General features: G+C 37.7%; 1 protein-coding gene and 1 long non-coding RNA gene across 2 annotated transcripts in view; one reads left to right on the top strand and one right to left on the bottom strand.

Moving 5' to 3' along the window:
- LOC109548022 (uncharacterized) overlaps nt 1-14,078 on the top strand; it is a 138,643-nt gene that overhangs the window by 37,725 nt on the left and 86,840 nt on the right. The window lies entirely within an intron of this gene.
- CCDC198 (coiled-coil domain containing 198) overlaps nt 1-14,078 on the bottom strand; it is a 31,382-nt gene that overhangs the window by 14,370 nt on the left and 2,934 nt on the right. The gene's annotated exons all lie outside the window — the stretch shown is intronic.

Raw genomic sequence — 14,078 nt, 5'->3', positions numbered from 1 at the left:
CAGTCTACCAGGAAGCCTACACAAGCCACTGAACCAACCTTACCCACTGGGGGCAGACACCAATAACAACAGGATTAAGACCCTGCAGCCTGCAAAAAGGAGACCCCAAACACAGTTCGTTAAGCAAAATGAGAAGACAGAGAAACACGCAGCAGATGAAGGAGCAAGGTAAAAACCCACCAGACCAAACAAATGAAGAAGAAATAGGCAGTCTACCTGAAAAAGAATTCAGAGTAATGATAGTAATGATGATCCAAAATCTTGGAAATAGAATGGAGAAAATACAAGAAACATTTAACAAGGACCTAGAAGAACTAAAGAGCAAACAAACAATGATGAACAACACAATAAATGAAATTAAAAATTCTCTAGAAGGAATCAATAGCAGAATAACTGAGGCAGAAAAACGGGTAAGTGACCTGGAAGATAAACTAGTGGAAATAACTACCGCAGAGCAGAATAAAGAAAAAAGAATGAAAAGAGTTGAGGACAGTCACAGAGACCTCTGGGACAACATTTGAATTATAGGGGTCCCAGAAGAAGAAGAGAAAAAGAAAGGGACTGAGAAAATATTTGAAGAGATTATAGTTGAAAACTTACCTAATATGGGAAAAGAAGTGGTCAATCAAGTCCAGGAAGCACAGAGAGTCCCATACAGGATAGATCCAAGGAGAAACATGCCCACACACATATTAAGCAAACTTTCACAAATTAAATACAAAGAAAAAATATTAAAAGCAGCAAGGGAAAAGCAACAAATAACATACAAGGAAATCCCCATAAGGTTAACAGCTGATCTTTCAGCAGAAACTCTGCAAGCCAGGAGGGAGTGGCAGGATATATTTAGAGTGATGAAAGGGAAAAACCTACAACCAAGATTACTCTACCCAGCAAGGATCTCATTCAGATTCAATGGAGAAATTAAAACCGTACAGACAAGCAAAAGCTAAGAGAATTCTGCACCACCAAACCAGCTTTACAACAAATCCTAAAGGAACTTCTCTAGGCAGGAAGCACAAGGGAAGAAAAAGACCCACAAAAACAAACCCAAAACAATTAAGAAAATGGTAATAGGAACATACATATTGATAATAACCATGAATGTAAATGATTAAATGCCCCAACCAAAAGACACAGACTGGCTGAATGTATACAAAAACCAGATCCATATATATGCTGTCTACAATAGACCCACTTCAGACCTAGGGACACATACAGACTGAAAGTGAGGGCATGGAAAAAGTTATTCCATGCAAATGGAAACCAAAAGAAAGCTGGAGTAGCAATTCTCATATCAGACAAAATAGACTTTAAAATAAAGACTATTACAAGAGACAAGGACACTACATAATGATCAAGGGATCAATCCAAGAAGAAAATAAATCAATTGTAAATATTTATGTACCCAACATAGGAGCACCTCAATACATAAGGCAAATGCTAACAGCCATAAAAGGGGAAATCGACAGTAACACAATCATAGTAGGGGATTTTTAACACCCCACTTTCACCAATGGACAGATCATCCAAAATGAAAATAAATAAGGAAACACAAGCTTTAAATGATACATTAAACAAGATGGACTTAATTGATATTTATAGGACATTCCATCCAAAAACAACAGAATACACTTTCTTCTCAAGTACTCATGGAACATTCTCCAGGATCGATCATATCTTGGGTCGCAAATCAAGGCTTGGTAAAGTTAAGAAAATTGACATCATATCAAGGATCTTTTCCGACCACAATGCTATGAGACTACATATCAATTATAGAAAAAAACTGTAAAAAACGGGCTTCCCTGGTGGCACAGTGGTTGAGAATCTGCCTACCAATGAAGGGGACGCGGGTTCAAGCACTGATCGGGGAAAACCCCACATGCTGTGGCACAACTAAGCCCGTGCACCACAACTACTGAGCCTGTGCTCTAGAGCCTTCTAGCCACAACTACTGAAGCCCACACACCTAGAACCCATGCTCCACAACAAGAGAAGCCATCACAATGAGAAGCCCATGCACCGCAACAAACAGTAGTGCCCGCCCACCGCAACTAGAGAAAAGTCCACGTGCAGTAATGAAGACCCAATGCTGCCAGAAATAAATAACTTACGTAATTTTAAAAAAAACTGTAAAAAATACAAACACATGGAGGCTAAAAATATGCTACTAAATAACCAAGAGATGACTGAAGAAATCAAAGAGGAAATCAAAAAATACCTAGAAACAAATGACAATGAAAACATGACAACTCAAAACCTATGAGATTCAGCAAAAGAAGTTCTATGAGGGAAGTTTATAGCAATACAGTCCTACCTCTAGAAACAAGAATAATCTCAAATAAACAACCTAAACTTACACTTAAAGCAATTAGAGAAGGAAAAACAAAACAACCCCAAAATTAGCAGAAGGAAAGAAATCATAAAGATCAGATCAGAAATAAATGAAAAAGAAATGAAGGAAACAATAGCAAAGATCAATAAAACTAAAAGCTGGTTCTTGGAGAAGATAAAATTGATAAACCATTAGCAAGACTCATAAGGGAAAAAAGGGAGAAGACTCAAATCAACAGAATTAGAAATGAGAAAGAAGTAACAACTGACACTGCAGAAATACAAAAGATCATGAGAGATTACTACAAGCAACTCTATGCCAATAAAATGGACAACCTGGAAGAAATGGACAAATTCTTAGAAAGGCACAACCTTCCGAGACTGAACCAGGAAGAAATAGAAAATATAAACACACCAATCACAAGCACTGAAATTGAAACTGTGATTAAAAATCTTCCAACAAACAAAAGTCCAGGACAAGATGGCTTCACAGGTGAATTTTATCAAACATTTAGAGAAGAGCTAACACCTATCCTCTCAAACTCTTCCAAAATATAGCAGAGGGAGGAACACTCCCAAACTCATTCTATGAGGCCACCATCACCCTAACACCAAAATCAAACAAATGTGTCACAAAAAAAAGAAAACTACAGGCCAATATCACTGATGAACATAGATGCAAAAATCCTCAACAAAATACTAGGAAACAGAATCCAACAGCATGTTAAAAGGATCATACACCATGACCAAGTGAAGTTTACCCCAGAAATGCAAGGATTCTTCAATATACAGAAATTAATCAATGTGATACACCAGATTAACAAATTGAAGGAGAAAAACCCTATGAATGATCGTCTCAATAGATGCAGAAAAAGCTTTTGACAAAATTCAACACCCATTTATGATAAAAACCCTCCAGAAAGTAGGCATAGAGCGAACCTACCTCAACATTATAAAGGCCATATATGACAAACCCACAGCCAACATCATCCTCAATGGTGAAAAATGGAAACCATTTCCACTAAGATCAGGAAGAAGGCAAGGTTGCCCACTCTCACCACTACTATTCAACACAGTTTTGGAAGTTTTAGGCACAGCAATCAGAGAAGAAAAAGAAATAAAAGGAATCCAAATCAGAAAAGAGTAAGTAAGGCTGTCACTGTTTGCAGATGACATGATACTATACATAGAGAATCCTAAAGATGTTACCAGAAAACTACTAGAGCTAATCAATGAATTTGGTAGAGTTGCAGGATACAAAATTAATGCACAGAAATCTCTGGCATTCCTATATACTAATGATAAAAAATCTGAAAGAGAAATTAAGGAAACACTCCCATTTACCATTGCAACAAAAAGAATAAAATACCTAGGAATAAAGCTACCTAAGGAGACAAAAGACCTGTATGCAGAAAACTATAAGACACTGATGAAAGAAATTAAAGATGATATTAAACAAATGGAGAGATATGCCATGTTCTTGGATTGGAAGAATCAACATTGTGAAAATGACTCTACTACCCAAAGCAATCTACAGATTCAATGCAATCCCTATCAAACTACCACTGGCATTTTTCACAGAACTAGAACAAAAAATTTTAAAATTTGTATGGAAACACAAAAGACCCCGAATAGCCAAAGCAATCTTGAGAAAGATAAACAGAGCTGGAGGAATCAGGCTCCCTGACTTCAGACTATACTACAAAGCTATAGTAATCAAGACAGTATGGTACTGGCACAAAAGCAGAAATATAGATCAATGGAACAGGATAGAAAGCCCAGAGATAAACCCATGCACATTATGGTCACCTTATCTTTGATAAAGGAAGCAAGGATATACGATGGGGAAAAGACAGCCTCTTCAGTAAGTGGTGCAGGGAAAACTGGACAGCTACATGTAAAAGAATGAGATTAGAACATTCCCTAACACCATACATAAAAATAAACTCAAAATGGATTTAAGACCTAAATGTAAGGCCAGACACTATAAAACTCTCAGAGGAAAACATAGATAGAACACCCTATGACATAAATCACAGCAAGATCCTTTTTGACCCACCTCCTAGAGAAATGGAAATAAAAACAAACATAAACAAATGGGACCTAGTGAAACTTCAAAGCTTTTGCACAGCAAAGGAAACCAGAAACAAGACCAAAACACAAACCTCAGAATGGGAGAAAATATTTGCAAATGAAGCAGTGGACAAAGAATTAATCTCCAAAATATACAAGCAACTCATGGAGCTCAATATCAAAAACACAAGTAACCCAATCCAAAAATGGGCAGAAGACCTAAACAGACATTTCTCTAAAGAAAATATACAGATTGCCAACAAACGCATGAAAGGATGCTCAACATGACTAATCATTAGGGAAATGTAAATCAAAGCTACAATGAGGTATCACCTCACACCAGTCAGAATGGCCAGCATCAAAAAGCTACAAACAATAAATGTTGGAGAGGGTGTGAAGAAAGGGGAACCCTCTTGCGCTGTTGGTGGGAATGTAAATTGATACAGCCACTATGGAGAACAGTATTGAAGTTCCTTAAAAAACTACAAATAGAACTACCATATGACCCAGCAATCCCACTACTGGGCATATACCCTGAGAAAACCAGAATTCAAAAAGAGTCATGTACCAAAATGTTCATTGCAGCTCTATTTACAATAGCCAGGACATGGAAGCAACCTCAGTGTCCATCAACAGATGAATGGATAAAGAAGATGTGGCACATATATACAATGGAATATTACTCAGCCATAAAAAGTAACGCAACTGATTTATTTGTAGTGAGTTGGATGGACCTAGAGACTGTCATACAGAGTGAATTAAGTCAGAAAGAGAAAAATACTGTATGCTAACACATATATACGGAATCTAAAAAAAAAAGAATATGGTCAGAAGTACCTAGGGGTAAGATGGGAATAAAGATGCAGACCTACTAGAGAATGGACTGGAGGATACAGGGGTTGGGAATAGTAAGCTGGGACAAAGTGAGAGAGTGGCATGGACATATATACACTACCAAACGTAAAATAGCTAGCTAGTGGGAAGCAGCCACATAGCACAGGGAGATTAGCTCGGTGCTTTGTGACCACCTAGAGGGGTGGGATAGGGAGAGGGTAAGGAGGGAGGTGCAAGAGGGAAGAGATATGCGGACATATGTATATGTATAACTGATTCACTTTGTTATAAAGCAGAAACTAACACACCATTGTAAAGCAATTATACTCCAATAAAGATGTTAAAACATATACACATGTATGTATTTATATGTATTATATATCTTTATATGTATTATAAATATATATATTTACATGTATATATTTGATTAATACAATTTATTTTTTAGAGAGATTTAGGTTCACAGCAGAATTGAGCAGAAAGTACAGAGTTCTCATACCCCCATCTCCATACACGCACAACCTCCCTACTATCAACATCCCTCACTAGAGCGCTACATTCGTTACAATCATTGAGCCTACATTGATGCATCATTATTGCTCAAAGTCCATAGTTTACATTAAGGCTTACTCTTGATGTTATACATTCCCTGTGTTTGGACAAATGTATAATGACATATACCCACCATTGTAGCATCATATAGACAGTTTTACAGTCCCCCAAACCCTCTGTGCTCTGCCTACTCATTTTTCTCTCCCCACAAACACCTGACAACCACTAATATTTTTACTGTCTACACAGTTTTACGTTTTCCAGAATGTCATCAAGTTGGAATCATATACTATGTAGTCTTTTCAGATTGGTTTCTTTCACTTAGCAATATGCATTTGTGTTTCCTCCATGTGTTTTCATGGCTTGATAGCTCAATTCTTTTTATTGCTGAGTAATATTCCATTGTCTGGATATGCCACAGTTTATTTATCCATTCACCTACTAAAGGACATATTGGTTGCTTCCAAGTTTTGGCATTATGAATAAAGCTGCTATAAACATTCGTGTGTAGATTTTTGTGTGGATATGAGTTTTCAGTTCATTTGGGTAGATAACCAAGAAAAGTGATTGCTAGATTGTCTGGTAAGAATATGTGTAGTTTTGTAAGAAACTGCCAAACTGTCTTCTAAAGTGCCTGTACTACTTTACCTTCCTACCAGCAATGTATGAGAGTTTCTGATGTTCCACATCCATGTCAGCATTTGGTGTTGTCAGTGCTCTGGACTTTGGCCATTCTCATAGGTGTGTAGTAGTATTTCATTGTTGTTTTAATTGCAATTCCTTAATGACATATGATGTTGAATATCATTTCATATGGTTACTTGCCATCTGTATATCTTCTTCTCCTCGTATTCTCTTGACATTGTCTATCACAGAACAGAAGTTCTTAATTTTAATGGAGTCGAGCTTATCAGTTGTTTCTTTGGAATATGTATTTTTCAGAACTCTCCAGAGGATTCTGAAGATTTCCTAGGGTGGTGTCCACTGGCCTCCAGACTCCCTCCACTCAGTAAAGGCGCTACATCAAAATAGACCAGGGAGGATTTGTTTGTGGAGCATTATTGAAAAATTGAGTCTGAAGAAGCCTGCTATTTAAATATTTTCAGCTATTTAAAATAGTCTATCCATAAGTTCTAGAGCCAGCTTTTTCTTTGAAAGTATGAATATATATGATTCTATTCTCAGCCTCATTTTCAGTTCTGATAATGGTTAAGTAGTAAGTATCTTTAAGTACTCTCTCCAGGCAATGACTTTCTTTCTGGCCTTTGATAAGAACCTAAAGAATGCCATTCCTCCACAAACGGCACTAGATGGCAGTAGCTAACATTGCAAATAGGATCCCTTGGTTAAATCGTCTGCACTTGCCCTGAGAAGCACTGCAGAAAAAAGTGTTGGAAAATTGGCATCTCCAAACAAACCAGTCAAATGAAATTGCCTCAGAATTCTGGGCTCATATCAATGTTTCTTTTCCCTGCCTGGGAAGCAAGATGCCTCACTTCATCATCTTCGGAGAGAATACAATGGGAGGACTTATTGGAGAATTGGTAGAATGATGCCTGTTTTTATTTCATGATATAAAAAATGATTATTTGTCTAAAGATTTCTGGATTATTTGGCTTCTCAAAGAAAACAAATGGTCAGGATAATCAGTTGGCGTGTCAGCTAGGAGATTCAGGAAAGGAGATTAAATCAAGCGTAAGGCACAGAGCCTGGTGACAACCACTAACCTGAGATGGTTGGTTATGTTTACTAACAGGAAGAGAAAGGTGGGTAGGAGCAATTCGAAGAACTGTAAAGTTTGTTTGGTATCATGACTTAAGAATGTGTCTTTTAAGTTTCTGGGAAGAAGGTAAAGGTGTCCAAGACAGATTGGAGCAAGAAACTACAAGGCCAAGGCATTGCAGTGAGTTCACATTTCAGTAACATTCTTTGATTCAAATAACCAGCAACGAAAAATAAAACATAAACCAAATAAGATGTGGTCAGGCTTTAATACAAGAAAAACATCTCTCTGGATCAGAAAATGGAACAGAAAACTTGGGGGAAGCTGATTCATAAGGCATTTAGGGCTCCTGATGGCTGTGAGTTATTTCTGTAGGCTAAAGGAGACCTCAAAAATGCTCCATATAAGAAGGGAAAGTAGAGCCAGGCTCACAGGGGTCTAAGTTTAAACTCGGGGGCTGAGTTGTTCTCACCTCTTTCCCCACTCCAAGAGCTGCATCAAAACGTAAGCTGGAAGATTTGTTTTACAGGCATTATCAAAAAGTTGAATAAGAAGCTAAGACTTTATAACAATCAACTTAAAAGCTTAGGTAAATGGATAATTTTCTGGGAAATATAAGTTAACATAATTGCATCGGGAAGAAATAAGATACCTATAAGATATCTAAATCAACTAAGAACCATTCTTTTACTAATTAAGTAAGCAGGAAAATTTCTCTTTCCCCAAAAGTGGTCAAAGATGGTTTCACAGGCCTGTTTTATTAGATTTTTAAGGAACAGATAAGAACTATGCTAAATCAAATGTTTTAGAGAACAGAAAAAATGGAAAGGTAATCAACTCCTCTTATAAAACTAGTATGACCACGAGAAAAAAAACTGGAAAAAGACAGCATAGGGAAATTATAGAACAACTCCACTTATGAAAATATCAGTAGGTACAAAAATCCTAAGCATATAAAATTCAGCAGTGTATTTATATATGTATCTTATGACCCAGTAGGATTTATATCAGGAATGCAAGCATGGTTCACATCATAAAATCTATTAGTGTGATATATTAGGTCAACCGGTTAAAAAGAAAATCCATAAGATCATTTTAATAGATTATTTACTAGATGGAGGGAAAACATCAATAAAATTTAACACTCAGTCCTGGGAAAAACTCTTAGCCTACCAGGAATAAGAGAAATGAGAGAAATGCCCATAATTTAGTAAACAGCATTGTGACAGATATCTTCCATTTGTTTCTCCAGATCCACTTATCACATTTCTCTACCCTGTTCTCTGCCTATAACGAGCAAGCAGTTTATCCTGCCTTCTGGCTTCCTATTGGGTTCAACCGCTAAAGAATCCTGGTAGGAAATCTGAGAGGAGAAAGAGAATGAGGTCAGGATATTTCTTCTTCTATCTCCTCCCTGCAAGGCATGTTGGGTTGGCTGTGTCCCACTGTTCCTCTCAGAGCAGCTCCCTCTACCTCACTCTTCCCTTCCAGGTTCTAGAAGCCCCTTGGCCTAGATATAGCTACTTCTTACTGCTGCTAGTGGTTATTGCAATACCCCCTCTGGTTCCCTCCATCCAAACCTCGGTACAATTACCTGTAAAGAAAACTTCCCTGAATTGTCCTAATTCGAATGTACCATCTGTTTCCTTTTGGGACTCTGACGAGCATCTATCAAAATCCTATTGCGAATGTATTTCTCTTTAGAACCAGTCCCGTTAATGTCACAGATAAGGCAAGGATGTCCATTATTACTGCTTGTGTTCAAAATTGCAAGGGAAGTTTTAGTCAATGCAAAAGTCAAGAAAACCAGTACAAGGAACAATTGGGAAGAAAGAGAAGAAATTATTTCTGTTTATAGAAGATATTGTCTACATAGAAAGTCAGGAAGAATCTATAGACAATTAGAATTACCAAGGTATTTCAATCAAGTTGTAGAACACAAAATTTAATACACAAAAATTATTAGCTTTCTTTTTTTTTCTTTTTTCTTTTTGGCTGTGTTGGGTCTTTGTTGCTGTGCACAGCCTTTCTCCAGTTGTGGCGAGTGGGGGCTACTCTTCGTTGAGGTGTGCAGGCTTCTCATTGTGGTGGCTTCTCTTGTTTTGAAGCACAGGCTCTAGGCATACGGGCTTCAGTAGTTGTGACACGTGGGTTCAGTAGTTATGGCTCGCAGGCTCTAGAGCGCAGGCTCAGTAGTTGCGGCGCACGGGCTTAGTTGCTCTGTGGCACGTGAGATCTTCCCAGACCAGAGATCGAACCCATGTCCCCTGCATTGGCAGGCGATTCTTAACCACAGCGCCACCAGGGAAGTCCCCACAAAAATTATTAGCTTTCTTATTCACCAATAATAATCATTTAGAAAATTAAATGGGAAAAATACCTCATTCATTGTAGGATGTAAAAACCAAATGAGGTATTTTGATGGCCAGTTGTATGTGTCAACTTGGCTAGGCTACAGTGTCCAGTTATTCAAGCGCTAACCTAGGTGTTGCTGTGAAATTCTTTTGTAGATGTGATTAAAGCCAATAATCAGTTGACTTTAACGAAGATTATTTTAGATAATCTGGGTGGGCATGATTCAATCAATTGAAAGGCCTTAAGAGCAAAGCTGAGGTTTTCCAGAAGAAGAGGAAATTCTTCTTGTGGACAGCAGCTTCACCTCATGCCCTACAGTTCCAGTCTGCCCTTCCTGACGGCCTGTCCTATGATTTCAAACTTGCCTTGCCAGTCCACCTCCACTGTCATGTAACCAATTCCTTGCAATGTCTCTTAATATATGTCTCCTTCTATAGGTTCTGTTTCTCTGGTTGAACCCTGACTGATACAGGTATCAAGAAACAAACCTAAAAATATACCACACAAGGCCCCTGTGGAGAAATTATGAAACATTATTGAAAGATCTAAAAGAAAATGTGGCTAAATAGAGATTTACATCATGTTCATGGTTTAAAAGACTCAGTACTGTAAACTTGGTTAATTTTCCCTAAATTAATCTATGAATGCATTCCAATCAGAATAATGACAACGTTTTTTTGTGGAACTTGACAAGAAGATCCAAACTTTACATGGAAGAGCAAAGGACTGTAAATAGCAAAGACAATTTTGAAGAAGAATAAGGTGAAGGGACTTGCCAAACTAGATATTAAGACTTAGCTTAAAGGTACGTAATTAGGACAGGATGGAATTCCTGTGGATACACAAGTAGGCCAGTGCAACAGAAGAGAGAGCTCAGAAGCAGACTCATTAAGATCTGGATAATGGATACATGACAGAAGTAACATTTCACATCAGTGGTCACAATGGATGATTCCATAAACAGTTCTGGGGCAATAAAATAATCAAATGGAAAAAACGTAAAATTAGCTTCCAATTTCACACCTGCATACAAATGAACTTAAGATGGATTAGGACCTAAACGTGAAAAGTTAAAGATTACAAATTTTAGAAATAAATAAGGATATCTTTATGAACTTAGGGAATTAAAAATTTTCCTTGACAAAATATGAGATACAAAACATTAAGATTGAGAAATCTGACAATATTAAAGTCTTTGTGTACACACACACACATACACACAACAAAATGAAAAGGCAAACCATAGATTGAAGATACTTGCAACACATATAACTAACAAAGGACTACATCTAAAATATATAAAGAACTGTCACAGATCATAAAGAAAGAGATCATAGAAAATGGGCAAAGGATTAGAATAAGTAAGGAAAGAGAATAAGTTTGTGTCAAATTGTCTAATACCTCAAAGAGTATAATGAAATCATTCAGGTCGGAATCACTCTCCTCATCCCTCACAGCCGTCTTTATGCTCATCTTTCTCTTCTCTCCATTCATTCTTTCAACACTGATTAACACATACTTAGTGATCACCCTTTATGTGCCAGCTACTGTTCTAGACACTTGGATATTAGTGAAGATGACAGACAAAAATCCCTGCCCCTGTGAAGATTATATTCTAGCATTGAGGTGGAGTGTGCAGGTAGTAAAAAAAAAAGAAAAACACACAATGAACTTAACACATAAGCAAATTGCTTGGTGTGTTAGATGGAAATAAGCGCCCCAGAGAAAAGACAGTGAAGGGTCTAGGGGATCAGGAATGCCAGAGTAAGGGCTACAGTTGTCAATAGGCTGTCATATAAGCCTTATAGGGAAAGTGAGCTTTAAGAAAATCTTTGGAGATGAGGGAGTCATCCAAGGAGATCACCTGAGGAAACTCTATACGTGGGGTGCGGTGGGAGTGGGGGACCATCTCCACCTTAGGCTGGACCTGAGATGGTTGGATGAGAAGGTGAATCACCCAGAAGGGACGGTGATGGTCAACTCTTCAACATAGGGCGGGTACATTTGATTCAGAGTTCCCTGGCAGAGCTTCTCAGATCTTAGCCGCTCCGAGTTGGAGAACCTTAGTTCAGGACCTGCTGTTTACTTGAGGAGTAGATGTTCAAGAAGTGGAGTACGCCAAATATGAAACTCAAATTATTTAGGATGCAATTAGATTTGGTTTAATAATTAAAAATACTTTTAGAATTTTCTTTGTTAAAGGTTAGGCTATTAATTAGCACGTCATGGGAACCCAGAGGTTATTATTCTCTCAAAAACCCATTTTTGGTAGAAAATGTGCTGAGCCTCATTTGTGAAGATAATTATAGTTTATATCTTTGGGAGTGTCTGCCAAGTTCACAGTGATTTCACTCTTCTCTGGGAGCTGCCTCTAGAATCTGTAGGGAGTGGCAGTTGGTGGGGAGTGGCATTTGGTGGCGGTGGGGAGGGCTCCCCTGCCCACATTTCTACTGCATGAGCATATTCTCTGGTCATAGCTCATTGGAACAGAGCTAGAATCATGAGCTAAACTGAGCCAATAGCATCTTTTCTCCCAGGAATTTTGAATCAGACCCAAGAGGGCCAGACTAGTCGGTTTGGCTGGAATTATGAGATGCAAATTCAAGGTGGCCATATTTCACCAAGCCGTCTTGAGGACTAGAGAAAGTTGACCTGCAAGAAGAGATTAAAGCAAATGCACAGAGAGAGTTCTTCTGCCTTTCAGATTCCAGGACATAGCTCTTCCCTGAAGTCTAGATGCCTCCCATCTTTTGAGTTCCTTAAAACACTCCTATATCCTTATAATTTATCGCATTGGTTGCTTTGGCTAGTCCATTTGACTTCTAATACAGTTATGTTACAGGTCTGAAATAGCAGGGAGCTCACTTTGATTTTTTTTCCCCACCAGGGATAATGGATCTCATTCATTCATCTGTTCATTCATTCCTTTATTCATAAACTTTTGAGGGATACATATTAAGTGTTAGTGACTAAATACGTAACACTGAATGAGATGTTGTTTTTATGCTCAAATAATTCATCTTGATTCTTCATTTTTAAGGTGGGTGGCTGGGATGTGGGGAATGCAGTCTTTGACTCTGAAATACCAAATTTCTCTTTTTGAGTTTGATTGACTTGAGAGAATCAAAGCCTGACTCTAGCTTATTTAGGGTTGATAGATATAAAAAAGTACTTTGTGAACTATAGGTTGGTACACAAATATTTTTCACTAGTTATAGTGATATCTTCTATTTGAGTTATTCGGCTTAGAGTCTTCACAGGAATATATATTAAATGAGCTCCTTTGAAAGGATACCTTTGATTTAGGAATAAAACGTGTTTTTAAAATTGCCACTTTAGCTAGAGATATGCTCAAAAATTTTAAAATTAGATATCAATTTGATAGAATTACACTTTATTTTCCAGTAACTAAGCAATATTTTGAGGTTTCTAATATTTTGGGAAAAGATACTTTTTCTGTGTGACCAAAAGATATAATCACTTCAAATAATGATTGTGAGATTCTGGAGAAGACAGGTAAATAAAAACTAACGTTAGAAGAAATAATCCCCAACAAATGAGCTCAAATACCCCTGGGATTAGTCCGGACACCTGGGTGAGTTGTGTAGCAGGTGGGGTTTAGTTCCAATTCCCTTTTCCAAATGTCAGTGATAGATCCTGCTCACAAGAGAGCCCCAGACCTTCCTTTTAGCTGATGCTCAGTTTTAAGGACCCACTCAGATCTCTTTCCCCTTCTAGGATGAGAGTTCTTAAAATTTATAGTTCTCTACAGGGAATTCATTAAATATTTATTAAGGTGAATGTATTTTACCTTAAAGCTCTTGCTTTGCTGCCTTGAAATCCAATGTCCTCAATTTAGACAACCAGTTAACATTTAGAACAATGAAAAGTTAGGGATAGAAGGGTTGTTGAGATCATCTATGCCGATGGTTAAGAGCACAGGCTTTGGAGGCCTGGTTGATAATGTGGCCCCTGTTGTCCTTGGTCAAGTCACTTAATCTCTGAAGCACATGTATGAAACAAAGATAATACTTCCTTTCTCATAGAGGGGTATGAGGATTAAATGAATGATGTAGATCATTGTTGCTTAGAGTGTATCAGACTTGTAACAGGTGGTAATTGAATAGTAGTAGTGGTTGTTACTGTTGTTATTTATTACAGTGATTTCCTTACAGTCATCCAACTAATAAGTGCAAGATTCAGGTCCTCT

Source organism: Tursiops truncatus, chromosome 2, assembly GCF_011762595.2.
Source record: "Tursiops truncatus isolate mTurTru1 chromosome 2, mTurTru1.mat.Y, whole genome shotgun sequence".
Lineage (NCBI taxonomy): Eukaryota > Metazoa > Chordata > Mammalia > Artiodactyla > Delphinidae > Tursiops > Tursiops truncatus.
Note: the sequence above shows the minus strand (reverse complement) of the source record. Positions and strands in the feature narration are given on the sequence as shown.